Source organism: Talpa occidentalis, unplaced genomic scaffold, assembly GCF_014898055.3.
Source record: "Talpa occidentalis isolate TD23 unplaced genomic scaffold, MPIMG_talOcc4v2.1 talOcc4.6, whole genome shotgun sequence".
NCBI lineage: Eukaryota > Metazoa > Chordata > Mammalia > Eulipotyphla > Talpidae > Talpa > Talpa occidentalis.
In genome coordinates this window covers 20,180,870-20,203,486 of record NW_023604972.1, presented here as the reverse complement: position 1 = coordinate 20,203,486, position 22,617 = coordinate 20,180,870, and positions in this window count along the sequence as shown.

Here is a 22,617-nt window from a genome sequence, read left to right as displayed (position 1 = left end):
CTGCCACATCTCTGGGGTCCTGAGCTTGAAGAGGTTTTCTGCTTTTGAGGATTCATGTTACATTGGACATGCCAGCTATGCTCTAAGATAATGACTGTATTTCAAGATCCTTAACTATTACCACAGCCACAAAGTCCCTGTAGCCATGCAAGGTAACATAGTCATGAGTTCTGGGAATTAGGAAGTGGACACTCTGGGGGGGCGGGTCATCAAGGAATTGTCTTACTTTATTAAACGTTACTGAGACTCTCCCCAAAACAAGTCATGAGATGTACCCTCTTCTGTCTGGCACAGTTTAGTGAGTGTTGGGATGAGCTGCCCATATTCTCCCTCAGACTGTTTTCCAGAAACCTGCCTGCAATATGCTGTGATAGACACTATGTGGATCGCTGCAAGCATTTGGAGCTTTCCTAAATCTGAATATAAATAGGAATGAAGAAAGTTTTTCGGCAATGCCCTCTCTCATTAATGAAGCAAAAATCCCCTCCCTGGTTGGCACTCACTTACATCTTAACATTCATGCATATTAAATACAGTCAATCCTCATTATTTGCAGATTCCCTACTTGCAAACTTGCTTTCTTACTCAAATTTATTTGTAACTCCAAAATAACATTCTCAGTTCTTTCACACTCATTCACAGATATGAACGGTGATGAAAAATTTGAGTTGCCTCATGTGTTTTCTCAGTTGAGGTTGAACAAGGAAACACTCTGCCTTCTTATTTCAACTCTCAGACTGAAAACAAGTGTCCTCTCCATGTATCCTTCCTGTCTATTCAATGCCACAGTTCTCACACTTCTTGTCTATTTTAGCAGTGATTTTGCTACTTAAAATGGCCTCTAGGGGCCTCACTGGTGGCGCAAATGGTTAAGACTCAGTGCTATGAAGCTATCGACAGCCACTGCCACATGAGTTCAATCCCCGGCCAGGGAGCTACCCACATGGTGTAACAGATCTCTCCTGTCTCACCCGCTGCTCCCCTTAGCAGTGTATTTCAGTTGATCTGCCTGGTCTGCGTTCCACTCTGTCTCTGGTGAATCCTCTCAACCCCCCACACCTTTGGCCTGCACCCCAACAGCTCTTGTATGCATAAATAAATAAATCTTTAAAAAAATTTTAAATAAAACGGCCTCTAGCTGAGGTGAAGTGCTGTCACGCAGCCAGGTGGTGATAATGTGCCCCAAGGGGAAAAAACCTGTGTGAAATAAGCTCTGATCAGGCAGGAGTTACCATGCCGTGGGGTGTGAGTTGTGTCATTGAGTGCACAATCCATATTAAATAAGGCGTCTTTAAGAACTACATTTTAACTTAGATCATATGTTGATTGGTTGATGACAACGTTATAACCAGAGCTTAGAGGAACTTAACCTTTCTTTTCCCTGGAAGCAATAATAGTTCAATGCTCACTAATTCAGTCATAATAATAATGACTATGGACTCTCTCTTCCTCTCTCTCTATATATACATGCACCCACATCTTTCCATCACATTTTAATGTGCTTGTTTAGTTCTTTTGCCTTTTCTGGGGATCCTAGGCTTTCCGAATAAGTCCTTGGAGCGTACATGGCTGGATGCAAGGGAGCAGGAAAGCCTCTTCTCACTCCATACATTCCAGCATCCTGCTCTAACCTGGATTTTGACCTCAAGGGACAACATTAAACATTTTCTGGTACCCTCCTGGCTTCAGGAAAGAGAACCTAAGCCCATAGGTGATACCCTGAGCAGCTTTTATTTTATAGGAATATAAGGGAAGGGGCAGCACTATGAGGCTAACTGGTGGAGGTGAAGGGCAGCCCTAAACCTCTCTGGAAACCTACAGACCATATTTTGTCTCTGGCAGTTTAAAGAGTGATCACACTGAAGAACCAGCTTCTATGTTCACACTGCCTGCAGGAGAACTAGTTCCATGAATAAGAACTTGAGAGGAAATGACTCTACTCATCAGTCTAAAATAATCCTAATCAACTTGGTTCCTCCTCATACAGAATTTCCTTGCTTCTAATTGTGTCCTCTTTCTGCAGTTGTGTGCACCTTTTTGTAAGCATGTAGTTCTCATGTCTTCTCCCCAAAATGAAACACTCCCCATCTCCAACTAAACCTCTTTTCAGAGGCCTCCAAAGGAAGGCTCAGACCTCACCAACACATCTCAACTGGTTGTTCCTCTTTCCTGTATACATGGCTGTCATGTTGACATCAGCTGTTTCTGACTGGATTCTAATGAAAAAATGCACCAGTCCCTTCAGTTCTATAGCAGTGTGGATGCCACTACTGCCAAAGCCCCAAATCCTCATAAAAATGAGGATTTAAAAATATCCAACACTCTTAGAGCATGTGATTAGAATTACAGACTTGCAATTGATAGGACTTTTGAGAAAATCCTCAATTGTCTTTGGACCTCAGGCAACGCATAAGACAAAGCACCCTCATCAGGGACACACTGAAGTTTGTTCTCCTTTCCCTTGGCAATATTTTCTCTTCTACTAGTTTTTAGGACCTTTATTCAGGAGATGAAGTTATCCTGACCTTCATAATTTCTCCCTTATGGAATAAAGTTTATATCTCAAATGCTTCAGGGCTTTGCTTTGATTCTCAAAACATCTTTTCTTTCAAACCAGCGCCTCTGCCGTAAATTTCAGGAGACTTTAGATTATTCTGATGTCACAGAGATGAATCCTTGTGATGAGGTCAGCTGTTATAACCTGTCCTGTGGCATGGTCTCATGTGAATAAGGAAGGGCAGGTCTTCCAAGTAAAGTATGGGGGTGTGTGACACTCATTTATGATTTGAACTATTATTCAGATACATAGGGTTTAATGACACATGCTCCATTACTTAGAAGTTTTTGTCATGAAGTGTCTTAAAACATGCTATACTTCTTTCTTTGTCTTTTATGTCATATGACACAATTCAGAAGCCACATTTCCTTACAAAAAACAAATATTTGATGATGCAGTGTTTAACTTAAGTAATAGACCAAAGATTTCCAAATATGCTAATATCCCTGGAAATCAATTTGCCTTCCATTGTTTGGTGTTGGCTAAGTAAATTAAACCATCCATCATTCCGTGACTCCATTTAGGGCAGAATAAAGGCAAGAAAACATGTATTTCTTTTCTTCTCTGCTCTTTCATGCTCCCATTTCTTGATAAAGCAGGACATTCTTGTCACCAAAAAAACAGGCACTTATTTTTTTAACTGTTAAGAGGCTTAATGAGAAGTGACAACCTGACTCCTTATCATGATTCAATTTTTAGATTGAAGTCAGCTAATTAATTTATTGCCAATGTGATTTTCATCCTCCTTAACATTTTGTTGATTCATGGATGAATCAACTGCAATACTTCTATTGAAAGCAAATGTAGCTTCAGTGCAAATCATTTCTTCTTGTGGGAGATTATCTCCCCACCCATAATCTCACTCATATTCTAGTTTCTAAGACATAGAAAAAAGATTGAATAATTTCTAGAATTTTTTTCAGAATGTGTGTTTCTCAATTTGTTCCTGGCCTTCAGCTTCCTTTAATCTTCACTCTGCCTTTGCCAGGTAGACTTTACATTTGTCACTGTAAAGAGGCTCTCATAATACTTCCTTGTTCCTCTGTCCTTTTGTCACACTTCATAGCCAAAGTACAACAGAGAAAAACCTAACCATCTTGTGTCTCTGTGCCTGCATGAATACAGCTCCTGAAATGCTGTGCAACAGTTGTTAGGAAAAGGAATAACTAACCAGTGTCCAAAAGATGAATGCTTGAGTCATGACCTGGTATATGGATCTTGTAATCCCACTCAAGTTTAATCAATTGCACATATATTAAGTATTTTCCCTGACTAGTATATTAGTCCTGAAAAAAGGAACCAACTGGGTCAACATTAACGAGAAAGCAGAGTCAGATGGCTTAGGTCAGTGACATGAAGTCAAATAATGAAACAGGGGGTGAATGTAAAACTAGGTGGACTCATGAGGGAACCCCAATGCAAACTTTGGGTGATGATAATGTGCCAAGTAAGTTCATCAGCTGTAACATATGGTGTAACATATGTAACACTCTGGTGGAAGATGCTGATAATGGGGGAGATAATGTATGTATGGGGTAGGGTGCATGTGGGAATCTGTACCTGCCCCTCAATTCTGTTGTAAATCCAAATCATTTTAAAATATAGTCTTAAATTTTTTTTTTTAAAATATGACTATGTAGACTAATTCCTAACTAGTTCTATCTCTGGGGTACCCTGTATTCTAATGAGTATGGGTTGAAAACTAAATTAGAACCATGTTGTACTAATCTTTGGAGTTTGGAGATTGCCCTAACTATTTTTTAATATACATCAACATCAATGGTAAGGGATACCCAAAGCTGCTTATACTTTTAAAAATTTTTCAGCATTATGAAGTTTCTGATTATTCTTTGAATTATTTCAAAATGGATACATGCTTGAATGAAGTGTACTCTATGGATAGTTTTGGTGAATATTCTGCAGAAAATTGTTTCCTCCCTTGATGAATGCATTGAAGAGCTAGAAAGGAAAGACTCTCATCTGGATGCTCCCAACTTGATGTCTTCTGGTGCCAGAAGGGTAATGATGTGATATAAGCTGATATAAGAGAAAATTAGGGGAGTTAGCCTTGACCGACTGGGTGATACAAATCCTATCTAAAGTTGTTCTAATTTAAAAAGATTAAAAATACAATGTGCCCCAACAAAACTCATTTTTAAACCTTGATATCAGTTTGTGACTCCTGGTCTATACCAACTCTCTTATTTTATATATGGGGAAAACAAGTCCAGAGAAGTTACTTATGAATATTGCATAGTGTTCAAGAATTCTGGAGCCAAGATAACTTAGGCTCCAAATTTGCTTGTGCCACATACTAGTCATGTGTCTTAAGCAACTCACTTCCTCTCTCTCTTTCTCTCTCTCTCTCTCTCTCTGCCTCAGTTGTCTCTTCTGTACTGGGATGAATATTTTTAGTTTTCACCCTGTGGGGCTGTTTGAGAATTAAACAAATTATAATTCATTAAATATGTATATGGATAATGTGTGAAGAACATTCTTAAAATGGTTGGCACATTCCTTTTCTCTCTTCATCCTTTTCTCAGTTCTGCTCCCTAGACTGTAGATGAGACCATGTTGGATCATGAAGGTGTTTGCCAGGGTCTAAAGTTGACAGGACTGTGAGGAGGCTTATGTGCTGAGATTCTTTGGGCTGAAGCTGCTTTGCCAGGTTAGATTACCAACACCCAGGTTTCATTTATAAGTGAGACAAATATCCATCTTAGTTAAACACTGTCATTTTGACTTTTATGTTTCTCACATCAGAAGGAATCCTCTCGACTACACAGATAAATCTTTTCTCTCCTGTAATTTTCAGCTATCTGTGTGGTTGTTGTTTGTTGTGTCTTTTCTCTTCAGCATTTAACTGGCTTGTTATATTTATCTAGTCTGATAAACTCTCTTTTAATTGGTATATTTAATTATTATAATTTAGTTTAATTATACCCCACACAACATTTTCTCATTAAGGTTTATTTCCAGAACAATGCCTTAGTCTTTTTGAAACTGTCATATCTTTCAATTCTCTAGTTTCTGATTACATCTACATATGAAAAATTTATGTTTACATCCAACCCAATACCAAAAGTTTCAACAAATTTATATATATGAGAAAAGTCACATATTAAATTCCAAATGTAAGGAGTAGAATCCCGAATCACTTGTGGGCCTTTTGTTAAGTGCTCTGATGTCAGCAAAGGGGAAGTGTGACTCAGTTCTGGCTCCCTGGGAGACCCTATCACTGGTAATAAAGTGACTGTTCACTAATAACCACATTAACTGATGATTAGGAAGCAATGTTTTAAGCATTTTATATTCTGCCATTAAAATCTGTTATTTATACAATTAGGCATTTTACTGTGTCTTAGTTTCATTTTATTGATAGAAGACGGTACATCTTTGAGTTTTGTTTTTTTTTTTTTTTTTTTTTTGGTATCTAGTCTTCCAATCTTTTCTTTTTAACTTCTTTTTAATTATCTTGTAATGAAGTACCATTGTTTTACATTCTTGAACTGCACTGCTGCACATTTCTTTTGCTTCTTAGAATAAAAATAGTTTCCTGCTTAGAATGTTATGTAGGATAGCTTATTTTGAGAACTGGATATCAACTCAAAAAATATACTTCTATTGGATTATTTTTTCTGCCATATTAATTTAAATATCCTGTTTATCATACCTTCCTTTACTGCTTTTTTATTGTTCTTATGTTTTCTCTTCGATAATAAATAATTCTATACTTCTTTTTCATCCTTCTTATGATTTTTAAGTCATAGGTCATATTCCTATTTTTTGGATTGATTTTATTCCTCTTTCTGAGTCACTTTTTTCTTAATAGGTTTTCTCCTTCACTCATGTCTTTAATAAAGGTCTTGGCAGGTAAATTCCCTTAGCATGTCTGCACATGTTCTTATTTTGTTCTTGCTGTTGAATAATATTAAATTGACTATAAAAATCAAGACTGATTAAATCAAAGAAAAATAAACTTTCAGACAATAAGACCAGTTAATGGTCATCAGAAGAGGGGAGAGAAGGGCATGGGTCACTTGGGTAAAATGGGGTCAATTGTATGGTGAAGGATTGAACTGGACTTTTAACGGTGGACTGAATGCAGTAAATACAAAGGTCAATTTTTATTGATGCACACATTAAAATTATATAACGTAATAATGCAATGTTACTTCAATAAAAAAATCCAAGGTTGAGAGTTATTTTTTCCTGAACATGTTGGGAAATATTTCTTTTTTGCCTCTGGTACCTATTGTTGCTCATGAAAAGTCTGTTGTCAATCTGATTATCCATTTTTGTACTTAATATCTTTTCCCTCTGGAAGCTTTATAGAGTCCTACTCCATTTTCTTTCTTTTTTTTTTTTTAAAGATTTATTTATTTATGCATAGAAGAGCTGGGGTACAGGCCAGAGATGCAGGGGTGAGAGGATCCACCAGAGACTGAGTGGGGAACATAACAGGCAGATTGACCAAAGTACACTACTGAGGGGAGCAGCAGGCAAGTCAGGAGAGGTCTGCTTCTCCCTGTGTGTTTCTCCCTGGTGGGGGATCGAACTCATGCTGCAGAGGCTGCGGATTACTTCATAGTGCGGTGCTTAACCCCTTGCACCATCAGGAAGGCCCCCTACTCCATTTTCTTGATATTCTGTAGTGTCAGTAAAATAGATCATGGTGTAGATTTTTAGTTTTTCCTTTATTTGTATATTTCCTATTCTGTTTTTCTTATTCCTTTATTTGTAAATTTCCTATTCTATAATTTTGATTTGAAGAGTTATGTCTTTCTTTAATTGTCAACACTTCTTGTTTTATATTTTTAAAACACTGTGTATTTTCTACTCCCTCCATTCTGGCTCTGTCATTAGATTCATGTGAGATCTTCTTACCCATCCTCCTGATTCCTAATCCTTCTCATATTTTTAATTTAATCATCTCTTTTTGATGAAGTGTAGATAATATCATTAGCAACATCTTTTTAAGTTAAAATTAATTTTTTATTTCCAGTTTAGAGTTTATCCGAATAAGCATTTAATTTTTGTAATTGATGATTTTTAAATTTTCTTTTTTCATACCTACCTGTTAGTATTTCCTCTCCTTTTACAGAAAATATTTTTTTGCTCACTGTTAGTAAATGTTATTCCATTGCTTCTCGCTTTGAGCCTCTTAAACATAACTAAAGAGAATTCAATTTATAAAACAAATGTTTTGTGAGATGAATACAATTCCACTTTAATAAGATTATATGTATACATGCACACATATATCAAATAATACAAATCTTTATGAAGCTCATCAAAATTGATCAAGTTTGCCTCTAGTAAAAGGCAGGGCCAATATACATCTTGAGGGTTAGTCGTGATTTGTTGATTATTTGATACCTGTGCTATGCTTGTTGCTGTATATTTTGAATATGTTTCAGGTATAATAAACTTTTAACACGAGTTTTAGTTGCATTTTATTAATGACAGAGGGAACCACATTAGTAAGGAAGAACAAAAAGCTAAAGAGAGAAACATTATGATCACCAGCTAACTAATCCACTGAGACAAATTGACCTAAACTCTGGAATTCACAGCTACCTTAGTAATTATATTTAAGGAGAAAAAGCCTGCATTCATTATGGGCATCTTTCTTCTAGAAAAAGGAAATATTACACAGAACCTCACATTAGAATTAAGAAGGCTCACATAGGCTACCAAGAAGGATCAGATAATCCACTTCTTTAGAAAAGAAGAAATTGAGAAACAGAACAATTAACTTGACAAGATGTCCTGACTAGAGCATTCAGAATTGGATGCACTCCTGTTCTCTTATCTATAATCCAGTACTCTTTTCCTGTTTTATGGAATTCCCAAAAGACTCTAGCCTCCCTACCACTTTTTAAAAAAGATTGTGACATATGCCAGCAAAACTATTCAAATATGTCAACTTCTGCTCATCCTCACTTAGCCAGATTTTTCACTAACTTTATCTCACTGGGAGAAACATGAAAGGTACTTCTTTTTAGCATGTAAACCAGGAAATCAATTCCCAAAAACAGTTGTTTTGTTTCATATGCTCTAATTAGCAATGTGATTTTTTGGTATTGTTTTTCACCAGTGTTACTCCCAAAATAGTTTGAAACATAACATTCTTGTTTTCTAAATATACTGAATGCTTTTGAAAAACATCTTTTACTTTAGTCTTAATACATTCTTCTCTCTTGAAAAAAGATCAATTTCTAACAAATTAAGTTTTAAAATATAGGTAATGCCTCTTTGCAGTCTCTTATGGTATATTATTAAAATAAAAACATCCAAGATTAAGTTAATATTTAAATAGTAATTAAAATGTATCATTTCTTTGTGTACATTCCTTATATTTCATCCATTTTTAAATACATATTTAAATGCATATATATTTAAATATATAGTTTTACTTTTAAAATGTTAAGATCCCAAAGAATTTGTGTAGTGTGTGTTATGGTTATTGTGAACAACTGTTATAAACTGAGAGTTTATCAACTGTCCAAATCAGCATTTTTCATATTTTGCCGTATTCACTTATCACAGCAAGTCAGTAAGGTGGATGTTATTGTTCTCATTCCATACATAGCATAAGAAACACCGGAATAAGCACACTTTTTCCGAGAAAATTGCTAGCTGACACAGAAGTGAGATATAACCCACATCTGTCTAATTCTAGTGCTTCTTTATCAATCTAGCAGTCCTTCATTTTCTCGTTTCCTCTTCTTTGCAGCTCTTTTTAGTTTATTCCAACTGTCATTATATTTTTTCCAAAGTTTCAAAGTGCCACTTTCCTCTTTACAGATTCAATAACTAAATCTCCCCTCCCAAAGTCTTTTAACCTTTACTTACTCTCCTTCGTATCACCACAAAATGGGACTACATTAAACTATGCCATGGCAGTAACAAAGACTTAAAAGTCAGAACTGGAACACAGAATCTTGAAATCTGAAAGAAGTTCTGCAGTTTATATTACTTGGCATTCTTTCCCCCTAGATAGCTGACGGATTGTTCCCTTTCTTCCTTCAAATTTCTATCCAAATGAGAATTTTTGTCTCTTACTTTATCTCATTGAGATATAATAAATATCACGTCCATTTTATCATTTAGAGTACACAATTCATTGATTTTAGTAGATTCAAAAGTTTGTACAACAGCCACTACTATCTAATTCCAGGACATTTTCATCATCCCAAAAGAAACTCTTTAATCAATGAGTAGCCACTCCCCCTTCTCATCCTCCTGCCCCTGGTAAAGAAATCTACTCTGTCTTTATGAATTTACCCATTTTAGATATCTCATAACCATATAGCCATGTAATATGTGGTGTTTTTGTCCGACTTCTCTCACTTTGCAAATTTTAAGATTCATTTGTATTGTAGTGTGTCCTTTACTCTTTCTTATGTCTGAATAATATTCCATTGTATGGTTATATTACATTTTGTGTGTCCATTCATTACTTGGTGGGTATTTGGTTTGTTTCCACTTGCAGCTATCATGAAGAATGGCTGCTATGAAGACTCATGTTCAAGATTTTGTGTGAATGTATGTTTTCAGTTCTCCTGTGTTTTTACCTAAAAGTGGAATGGATGAGTTATGTGTTAAATCTATGTTTTAACTTTGAAAAATGTTTGTACTGTTCTCTGAGTGAATTCACTGTTTTAGAACAGCAATGTATATGGGTTCCAATTTCTCCACATCCTTGCCCACATTTGCTGTTATTATTAAAATTACTTTTATCATATATACTTTTGTGGGAATGAAGTGGTATCTGATTGTGGTTTTGATCTGATTTCCCTAATTCACTAATTATATTGATTTTTTTCATGCTTTTTGGACATTTGTATATCCACATTATAGAAATATCTAGTCAAAACGTTGAGCACTTTTTCACAAAACTGTTTATTGTTTTGAGTTTTAAAAGTTCATTCTATGTTCTCAGTTCTACAGTCCTATCAAACACATGAATCACAAATATTTCTGTTCTGTGGGTTGTCTTTACATTTTCTTGATAGTGTTCCTCAAAGCACGGAAATTTGATGAAGTCCAATTTGTCTACTTCCTTATAGGTTACCTGCGTTTTGGTGTCAAGTCTGAGAAACTGTTGAGTAATCCACGGTTACAAAAACTAGCACCAGTTTTCTTCTAAGAGTTTTATAGTTTTAGCTCTTTCCTTTAGGTCTTGGGCCCATTGTGAGGAAATATTTGTATAGTCTATTTTTTTGTTGATTTTCTGTCTACTTGTTTTATTCATTTTGAATGTCAGCTGCAACAGTCTCCAACCATTATTGTTGCAATGTCTAGTTCTTCTTTCAGTGCAGACAAGCAATTCTTTTTTTGATAAGAAGCAAGGCCCATCACTTTATTATTTTTTAAAATTTATTGAAGTATTATTGGCGTATAACCTTATGTAGGCTTCAGGTAGATAGCATTAAGCTTTGCTCCATTATGGCCCCCACCAAAAGTCTAGTTTCCATCAATCACCATTCAGTTGACTCTGTACTTGACTTGCCACCTCCATCCCCTCCCCTCTTTGATGAGTACCAATTTGCTTTCATAATCTAAGAGTTTGTTTATGCTTTGCTTGTTCATTTGTTTTATATTTTAATAAAGGTACAGGTGTACAGCTTTGTATTTCAGCATCTATAAATACTACATTATGATAATCACCAAAAGTCAAATTTCTATCCAACAGTATACAAAAGAACACCTTTTACCCTTTTGAGCACTTCCACCCATGACTTTCCACTTTGGAAACTATCATTCTATTATCAGAATATAAGGGCTTGGTTTCATTATTTTTATTTATTTGCTTTGTTTCTTACCCCTGTAAGTTTTTGTTTGTGGTAATTGTAAGGTTCATATAAAGTATATGGCATATAAGGCATATGACATTCTATTTTGGGATGATGATTACTTAAATTTGTAAACATTCCCAAACTTTACATTTTTTTCTTCTCATTTACACATGCTAATTATATATTTATGCTATCTTACTTTCTAGCCAGTTTTGCTTCACATATTTTGGTTATTAGTTGTTGGGAGCATAGTTTTTTAATTATTGTATTTCAATGGATTGATCTTTTCAGCCTATAAAATATACTATTTTGCCTCATAATAACTTTTTTCTTAATGTATTTCATTTCTATTAGTATAGTCACTATAAACTCTCTTTACATTGCTATATACATGTTATGACCTTTTCTATCCTTTTAGCTTCAACCTATTTGTGTCTTTTAATATGAAGTAAATCCTTCGTAGAAGAAATATAATTGCTATAGGTAGTAAAGTTAATATAAAGCTTATTTCCTCACTCAAGACTTTATTGACATGCATGTTACAAATCAGAGTCTACTTGCCACATGAACAGTTGGAGGAAAGGATCAGTGAAGAGATGGATCAGATCAAGAAGTATTTACTAAGTAAAGGACTAATATAAAGGGTGATACTTTTCTTTCTCTACATAAGGATGCCTGGGGGACAGAGAGAGCAAGTGGAAGCTGAAATTCAGCTAATGCTATGCAAGCTAAGCTATGTGGTGTGGTGTGGGGTTCAATCTGAGCGGGTGCCTTTCCATTGTGTTCACAAATTTTCCATATCAATGGCAGTAATGCCCCTTCCCTTGATTGTTGTTATTTATTTCTAATGGTAAATTGAACTGTGCACTATGAGTGACAATTGAAGGATCAGATTTTCAGAATCCTAAGTGAATGAAATGAGGAAGGCAAAAACTCTTTAGAACTAAGCTATACAATCAATAATTGTCTGAAATTCTTTCCCCATCATCTTTCAATGACCTTCCCATTGTTTTCTCTACAGCTAACACCCCAAGTTTACCAGACCTCGAAGTCCCACAGATCTCTCTCCCTTCCCTCCTCCTTCATCTATGGCTTTACTAGGTAGTGAATGCCGTTGAGTGACTGGCTCTGTGTATCCTGATCCTGGTGAGGCGCAGGCCCCTCTGCCATTATGGTTTGCAGGTGGGAGTGGTGCAAATAGATGAGGGAAAGAAGGTAAAGCCAGAGCAAAGGACCCTGGCCCCATCAACTGACTCCTTTCCCTCCCCTGGTACTGCAAGAAAAAATATAGTGATTAAAACTCCTGTAGTGATACATACAGTGATCTTTTTTATTTAAGAGTTAACACCAGGGGAAAGATACCTTTTTGAATTTTGCTTATTAGTCAGATTATAAATAACCCAGCTATGTCAGAGCTAAAATTGGATTTCTTCCTCTGTCTGGCCTCTCTCTCTTGGTTATCTAGTCCCTTTTCATCCTTGAGTTCTATCTTCAAAATTCCATGGGGAATTAAGCTTTTCTTTAAAATTGAACTTGGACATTACTGGGGAAGACAATCTGAGTTGCTGTGAGCACTTACAGACACAGGTTAGGAGTAAGGGTGATCTGGGAGGAGACAGGGCTGGGCAGCATTCTGGGAACATTTCTGACTAGCTCTCTTTTTTCTTGAGCAAACTCTGACACAGAGTCTTTGCACATTTCCAGGTCTATGACTCTTTAACAGGGAAAGATTTCCTTTTCTTAGCAGTTCCCTTTCAGTGTCATTACACATGGGATCAAATTCCAGCTCTGGCACTGATTATTGAAATTAAAAAAAATTTTTTTAAGATGCCAGTTCCTGTAAATTGAGGATAGAAAAGAACCAATAGCTCGATGTTGGTGAATGGCCTAAGTAAGACAACACAAACACAACACATAGTGCCTAGCCTAGGAAAACCTTCTCATTGTTCTCATGGCTATGTTGGGAGGGTACAGATGGGTTGTGAATAGCTGCATGGATCTTAGATAATCCTAAACTCTGAGGAATGGCATTTTACATAACATTTTGTTTTATAGAGGCATGTTTTATTTATTTATTTATTTGTTTGTTTGTTTGTTTGTTTTGTTTATACATGCACTGGGTACAGTCAGAAGCGCAGGAGGGTGAGAGAATTCACCAGAGCCAGAGCAGGGAGCAGAGCAGGCAGAAGGACCGAAGTACACTGCTGAGGGGAGCAGCGGGCGGCAGGAAAGTTCTGCGCGCCATGTGGGACCCTCCTCCGGTTGCCGGGGAGCAGCTGGGGATCGAACTGGCGCCGCAGAGGCTATGGGCAGCTTTGCAACCCAGCGCTCAACCGATGTGCCACTGGGGAGGCCCATTTATATAACGTATTTTCCCACAATATCTATCCCCAAAAATATTAGACAGATTTTTATACAAATTTATTGTAAACTAATTTGAAAGTCTTAGGCTGAATACTCATTGTTCATCTTTGGAAACAAAAATGAGAAGGAAAACCTTAATGAAGAAAATGAGAAAATCCCATAAATATTGTCCTGACATTATTCCATCTATCTATATTTACAACCTCAAAGATCAATGTTACTTGAACCAGTTTGGCAGGACTGAGTTCTGCTCAGAATCTGGGGCAGAAAAGGGGACTTGAATATCTTAATCATTTCCCTCTTACCAGCCAACACTGCAACACTTTGTGGAAGGCAAGGGGAAGAAGAGGAAAAAACGTGGATGTAAGTGAATTAGAAGGCAGTGAAGAGATTATCTAGGGGCAGGGGGAGGAAAATGGAGATGCGGTCACTGAAAGGTGACTGGGAACAATCCTAGCCCTAATTCCACCATGTCCCCTCCCAGTCACACACAGGAGAAACGCTATGCTAATGCCCCAACCTAGCATCTGTTAAAGCTTTAACGTTCCTCTGTAGCCTCCCTGCATTCTGGCACAGTCTTTGCCTCAGGCATGCAAATTTGCATTTTCCCTTGACACTCTTTTAACATGCACAGATACAAGTAGCTTTCTAAATTTGCCTGAAATATAGCATTTGCAAGGTATTTTGGGAGACTTATGAAGAACTGAGCTGGAGTTAAGCTTAATTATTATTTTATACACTTTTTTCTTTCTCTAATTTAATTTCTAAGGAAACTGTTACACTACCCATAATTTTGAGAAATTTAAAGTTATAAAACAAAACTATAACCCAGAGACCATCTTCTGCTAGCAGAAAAATGGATGAGAGGATTAAAGTTTGTTTCTAAATTAATTAAAAATTTTATAACCACTGTGAGCACTGTGCTAGGACTATAAAATAGATAAAGATGCCCATTGTATAAATAGAGTGATACTTCAATGGCCTTTCTCTTTCATAGGGACTGAGAAGGACTGCCTTTCTTGGATGTGAAGTGAAACTATCTGCCAAGATTAAATTAATACCTTCACAAATTTTACTTGAGTTTCCTTTATTCAGTGATTACTAATCAGCTCTAGCCTTTCACAGGACCTGATTACACAGCTTCTTTTTAATTGAATTAACACAATTTAGAAATCGTTTGGTCTTTATCTTTAGATTCTCAACATAATGAGGTATATGTAACAGTTAAAAAGACAAGAAGAACAAATGTTTTAAATAGGGAAAGACCAGATGAGTGTCTCGGGGTCCCCCTGAAGCACTGTAGGTAGAGTCTGTTCCTTGGTCTTGTCTGAATGAATGCAGTTCAGTCCTCTGTGAAATGTTGAGATTTGGTAAACAGTGGTTCTGAAAACTATTTCTCTTGCAGCTGCCCAAGACAATGCCTTCTGAGTAAGTTCCCTTATTCATTAAAACTTCCACCTACCAATCTGGAGAATCCATCTGTTTCTTTGCTGGTCTCTCCCTATCATCCATGGATGGAGGTCAGTTTCAGATTACACTTGGGATGTACCTGAGTTATGCCTTGTCCTATCACTTAAGACTTTTGTCTCTATCCGTGATTTTTCTCTCCTATAACGGTCAGCAGATGGTGAGTTTTGCTCAGGTAAGGGCCTACATTTCCCTGTAGCCAATCTTTTGGGTCTAATTTGTGTTTCACAGAACAAATTGGATGATTTCCATGAAGAGACATCTTTGAGTGTGCCAGTTAACAAGCAGTGTCTGGACTTAACTTCTTTTCCTGTAGAGATGAAGTGGAATTCGAAATAAACTGTTGAGAGGTCATTAACATACTCACTTGATATGTAATTGGGGTTGGTGAGACTACCTTTAATCTTAAAATTTGAAATACTCCCCATCTGGAGAATCATTACCATGGTTAAAAGCAAAGCCCCCACTCCTTGCCCAGCAGGCAAGTTTGGGAGGCTGAATAAGTAAAGGGAATCGATAAGGTTGCTCTGGGAACCAGGCCAGCAGACCAATCACTTTGACCTTGAATACAGAAGCAGGGCCAGGAAACTTTCTGTGTCAAAGGTCAATGCCCAATCCTGACACCTCAGCACATAACTGGTGAAAACTGGCACCCCATGTAAGAAAGCCCGAGGAAATAGAGTATAAAAGAGAGCCTCAAATCCTTCTTGGTGCGTGGACATCTTCTGACTCCCCCCTTCTCCTTTGTACGGTATTTCAATAAATCTTTCTTTTCTGCTCTTCACTCTGTCTCTGGTAAACTCCCTCATCCCAAGCCTCTGGCCTCACCCTCATATTACACTGCCACTTGGAGAGGTCATATTTGAGGAATAGATTTCTTAGTCCACTTAGCTTTGCACCACACTAGTCCCATACTGAGGTGTTTTCTGTTTCTGCAGGTCTCCCTCAGACACAAATTTATTGAAGTCACTAGAGCTGTAAAATTGGAGATGACAGGATGATACAGTATTTCCAAAGTCAATTCATGTGACAGCTTGTAATAACAGTGGATCAAAAAATCATTTATATTTTCCAGTACATGAATACTTGATATTATTATCCCCAGATGAAAACTGACTGGATGGTATGAACAACTACAAAATTAAGATCTGTTGGAGGAACTTGGTTTGGATTGCATATACTGTGCAAATATGGGGAACATTCTTTTTTTATTAATTAGGATGGGTGACCTTGTCCTGTGTATATTCTCTTGAGGCAATTTACTTTTCAGCATTAATTAAAATAGTGAGTTTGTCTTGCATGTCTGACTACTCAGAATGCTGTTCAAGTAGCTTGGCGATAGCTTTAGGGTCAGTTATAAATACATAGGTGAAAAGTCTTTCATGGGGGCCCTGCTAATTTCTACTAGCTAAGTTCTAATAAAATGAACAAGATGCATATATATAATGTGTATATATAATACAACATGTTTCTACACTACAATAAGTTCACCATTAAAACTTTAATTCTAGGGCCTACCTTGGTGGCACAGGGGTTAAAGACAGCACTATCAAGCTATCCACAGCTGCTGGAGCATGAGTTCGATCCCCAGTCTGCCAGGGAGAAACCCACATGGCTCGGCAGACCTCTTCTGTCTCCCCTGCTGCTCCCCTCAGCAGTGTATTTCGGTCAATCTGCCTGTTCTGCTCCCCAATCTGTCTCTGGTGGATCCTCTCACCCCCCCCCCCACATCTCTGGCCTGTACCCTAATTCTTGTATGCATAAATAAATAAATCTTTAAAAAATGTAGCTAAAAACCCTGGCTATTAACTACATGATAACTTTGTGTCACATAAGCTAATACTAATTGGTGATAAAGAGGTATCTTAGGGCTAAGAATAACTATAGAAATAAAACACCATCATTTAATTCATATGAAATCTTGCAGAATACCAACTATAAATACAATCAACACCACCACCAATAGTAGTAATAGATAACATTTTTGAGAGCTTACTAGGTGCCAGGGATAATCTCCAACAATCCTGTGGAACCAGGCATAAGTATTCCTAGCCATTGCTTTGTCATTTTGTGTTTAACTGCCATTTTAGAATTTTAGGTTTTGCTGTCCTGGGAATGAGGACTGCATTCCAGAGATAGTTTCGACCCTCACTCCACCCTCACCCTCTGGTCACCAATAAGGGCGAACTTGCGGTAATTGGAGCTGCATCTTGGCCAGGCCAGTTTAGAATTATAGCCAGGCAAAGTTGAAGAATGCATCCTTGTAGCCAATGAATAACTGCCAGCATGATTTAACCCTATAAAAAAAAACCCTGTTCCTTTGTTCAGGGCTCTCGATATCTGCCGCTGCATTGATAGGTGCTGTGAGCCCAGACTCGAGTCCGTAATAAACTCCATTTTGTGTTTGCATCGGCTGTCTTTGGTTTCTTGGAGGCTATGCTCACCGAGTCTGCCGATCTTGGGCACAACAATCCTATTAATGTTGTATTATTATAAACACATATTCAGCATTTTATTTCCCACAAATGAAACAAAGGTACAGAAGCTGAAAAAACATAACCAATTACTTGAGTAATTGACTCAAAAATTTACCACCACTCAGCCTTCAAAGTCCCACCTATGAAATAACCCTTTGCCAAAAAGTATACTTTGGGGTGTCTGAATTTTTGCTTTATACATTCACATTCCTCCCATCATAAAGGTCTTCTCCTTCTACTCTTTCTCCTTAACTCTTAAGTCCACATGAAGAATGGACTCAAGTTATTCCCCTTAAAGATGTCCCTGTTTTTTTTCCCCCTCAACTGCAAATGATCTTCCTTGGTTATTTCTTTGCATTTCTTACTACTACTTCCATTTGTTACTTATCCGATTAGGTTTTAAATTATTTTTGTCCCGCCCCCTGACATTCAGACACCAACCAAGCTAGAATGGATGAAGCCAGTGCAGCCACATGTTCTCAACTATGCCCCTGATGTACTGAGGAAGGGGGCTGCTGGGAAGAAGGTGGAGCTAAACTATCATTTTTGAGAGCCTTTAAAAAGAAGCTATGCATGTGGCTCCCCCGACTTTTCCCAGGAGTGACTCTGGAAGGGCAGCCCTTTTTGCTGAGTCCTGTTGACTCCTGTAGCTGCAACTTCAGCTCACACCATCTGTTGATAACTAGACCTTCTCCTTCTACCATGTTGGTGAAAATAGTTTTTCTTTTTCTTTTGCTGTGCCAAGGTCCTTTAGTTTGCATTGGTGGTACTGCATGATTGGACCCATAGCCAAGGGAGAGAGGTTCTGATGTGGGGAGAGTTTTTAGATTTTTTGTGCAATTTACAGTCTGTTTCAAAGACCTCAAAACTGCTGGCTTAGAAAGGAATAAGTTGAACACTTAAAATAGATACAAAAAATGCCCGTAGTTTAGGATTTTTTTGAGTTTGCAGTATGACTAGAGAAAAAAGTGTTACCTAGTCCATTAATTTTAAGAAGTGTAAGATATTCCTTTGATAGTTTCCAAAGTTTGTCAGCCCTTAAAAAGAAAATTTAAATTTAATTTCTGATATTCCTTTTCCAATTGGAATATATGTTAATTCATATGTTAAAAAATCAAGCGAGGAAATACAAAATTATGTTAATTTTTTAACAACATCTTCAGATTTTGCCATATTTGAATTGCTTACTTTTATCCAAATTTAATTCTAAGTCAGAGAAGTCTTCTTAATTGCAATTAAATAGGATCATAACTTAATGAATATAACATTGAAGGTATGTTACCTAAATTACCTCAATTTCACAGAAATTAACATTTCAATGTGTTTTGCTATGAAGTGAAAAGATCTTTAAAGAAAACAATTATTCATGAAATAAAACATCTGGCAGAATTGACTCAGATTCTCTGTGGAAACAGATACCTTTATAATCAACCATCTAGCAAGCAATTTTGAAACAAATTAAAGATTTTTAATATTCCAGGAAGAGTCAGTCCCCTCTATTGTTAAAAAGAGCTTGAAAGTAACAGAATGGGTTTTTTTTTTCTTTAATGTCTTGAGGCATTATCAGGAAATGAATTATCTATTTTTCCCATAAAATGTTAACAACAGAGGTTTTATTTTTTAATTAGGAAAATTTGTTTAGCTTACCTGGATGGTTCTCAAACAAAAGCCATCAGCCACTGTATCAACAAAAATGGATTTATTCAGAAACAACCACAAAAAGGCATTTTGATAAGTACAGTCTCATGATGAGACACAAGGGTGCTGCCCCAAATCAAATATGGTGCTCCCCTGAGAGGAGGCGCTTCAGGTAACACTTCCCTCTACAGACACATGCCATATGGGGATTTACAACTTGCTGACAGCACATGACTTTCTACTCTCTTAAAGCTTTCTGACCTTATGTAAATAGGACGAGGGTAGATTATTGGCCACACAGAAAAGTCCTTCTTAAAACCAATCACTCCTCTCAAAAACGAAGAATTGCCACTGGTGTACTCAGCTTGACCCCACCTTGCTACACTCACAGGACAGATTTTACAGTTTCTTAGATTTTAATTCGATGGGAGGAGATCCTCTCCAACTCACTAGGCTTGAGGCATTCTTGGCGGTATCAGACACTTCTACTTAGTTTACTACTGGAACTAATTTCAGGTTGGATGTGAAAGATTTTTCTCAAGCTGGATATTTTGATCTGGATGATTCTTTGTTACAGGGACTACCCTCTGTATTTATTACAGGACACTTAGCAGTTTCCCTGACTTCTACCCACTAGATGCCAGCAGCACATACACATTTGCTCCTCAGTGTGACAAATAGCCTCCCCCGGCCCCCATCCCATACACACATTTGAAGCCTTACTCAGGATGTGACTTTGAGCAGATTAATTAACCTCTCTGAGCATCATTGTCTTCAGCTGTAAAATAGGGTTACTAACAAGGAATGGCATGAGGCCAATGTCAGGATTAGATGGGTGATACACAAGAACCACTTAAATGAGTGCCTGAAACATAATAAGCCCTTAACCAGCATTAGAAATCATTATTTTATATATTCTCCATAGCCTTTGGACAAAACTGATTTTCATAGTAATACAAGATTTGAACATTTTCTCGCAAATTCTATGAGATTTGTGATTGATATTATTTAAACTGTATTTCTTTTTCTTTTTAATCACAGTAAATACTATTACATTGACAATTTCTCTAACTGATTTTCAAGAAGGGACACATACTATAAGCTTTCCTAGGATTATATACTAGCCCCCAACTGGGGATAGAATCTAGAATTTATAATTTTTTTAGCTATACACTTAAGAAAATCTATTTGGGGCCTCCCCTGGTGGCGCAGCAGTTGAGCGCTGGGCTGCGAAGCTGCCCGCAGCCTCTGCAGCGCCAGTTTGATTCCCGGCCGCCGGCGAGGGTCCTGCATGGCGCGACAGACCTCTCCTGCCACCCTCGCTGCTCCCCCCCTCAGCAGTGTAATTCGTCAGTCTGCCTGTTCTGTTCCCTGCTCTGGCTCTGGTGAATTCTCTCACCCTCCCGTGCTTTTGACTGTACCCAGTGCTTGTATAAATAAATAAATAAATCTTAAAAAAACAAAAAAAGAAAATCTACTTGGGTTCAACTTTTACTTTAGTAGTAATTGATGCAAATACTAATAGCTCAATACTTTTAGATTTCAGAACACAGCAGTGACTGAGGCTGCATTTAAAATCTCAGCAGGGCTTTCTCTTATGCTTCCCTTAAAACCTGAGGGCCAAAACAGAAGAAGGTATGATTAGACCAATGCTCAATAACACCACAGGTACCTGCATGTGTTTGGAAATGGCAAATGAAACCTTTCCCTAAATTTGAGCTTGAAACAGTACATGATATCATCTCAAAATAAACAAAGGTTGGCTATTTTAAATATATGGCCCTATGGTAAAGGAATGTTAAAGAAATCTATATCCTTATATCATCCCCTTGGTAGTATTTTAAATTGTATTAAAACACAGATTTTTAACCTCCACTTTTCATAATTTGATTTAGTAATAGCTGGGATACATCTCTGGATTAAGAATTTTATCAATCTTTTCAAGTGATTTTCATATTTTCAAATAGACTTGGAAGACATTGCCTGAAAAAACAGAGGAATACCTACAGAGCTTAATTAAATTTGTAAATTAAGATAAAATTTTCCTGACGACTCTGGTCATAAAATGATTGATTAATTTAGTTCATTTATTTTACATCTATAGATGAGAGCCTACTACAAGGCTGGAATTGAAGGAAGCACTAACTGAAGGTAATCCAGATATAGGTCTGTTTCCTGCCTTCATGCAGGCCAGGAGTCCTGACCACCTAATGACCCAGTCTGCTGACTACTCAAGGCATGGAGTGGAGCATCCAGGACTTGAGAAAGAGAGAGGGATAATAAGCTGCACAGCTAAACACTTTATGCCTGGAAAGTTCTATTTATCATGCAAAAGACTTTGGATTTTATCCTCTAAACAGTCCCTAAAGAGTTTTAAGCAGTGGAAGGATATAATCACAACATCGATTTAAAAAATTATCTAGTGGGCCTCCCCTGGTGGCGCAGTGGTTGAGTACTGGGCTACAAAGCTGCCCGCAGCCTCTGCAGCGCCAGTTCAATCCCTGGCCACCAGTGAGGGTCCCACATGGCGCGCAGACCTCTCCTGCCTCCCGCTGCTCCCCTCAGCAGTGTACTTCAGTCCTTCTACCTGTTCTGCTCCCCGCTCTGGCTCTGGTGAATTCTCTCACCCTCCCACGCTTCTGACTATACCCAGTGCTTGTATAAATAAATAAATCTTAAAAAAAAAATAAAAAGTTATCTAGTAGTGATGGATATGTTAACTAGCTTGATTATGGCAATTACTTCATAATTTGTACATATATCAAAATATCAAATATGTACAATTAGAATTGATTGACATATTGAAAAATTCATCAACTATATACAATTTTAGTTTTTCAGTTATAGCTCCATAGCCCAGGTGAGGGGAGGGAGGGTAAGTTATCCAGTGGTAGAATGGAGAACAGTTTTAAGAAAAGGAAGACCAGAGTCAGGAAAAACAGATAAAAACCTAATTGCAGCCCTTTCTATATACATGAACAAATTTTTTGAACTAAAACAAAATATAAGGAAGAAAACACAATTCATATTTTCCTTTAAGTGAAAAAACACATTGGTTAAAAAATAAATTCACCTGGGCCTCCATGGTGGCACAAGGGGTTAAGATGCCACCTATGAAGCTATCCGCAGCCTCTGCAGCACGAGTTCAATCCCTGGCCTTGGAGCTATTCACATGGCACCGTAGATCTCTCCTGTCTTGCCCACTGCTCCCCTCAACAGTGTATTTCAGTCAATCTGCCTGTTCTGTTCCCCATTCTGTCTCTGGTGAATCCTCTCAGCCCCCACACCTCTGGCCTGTACCCCAGTTCTT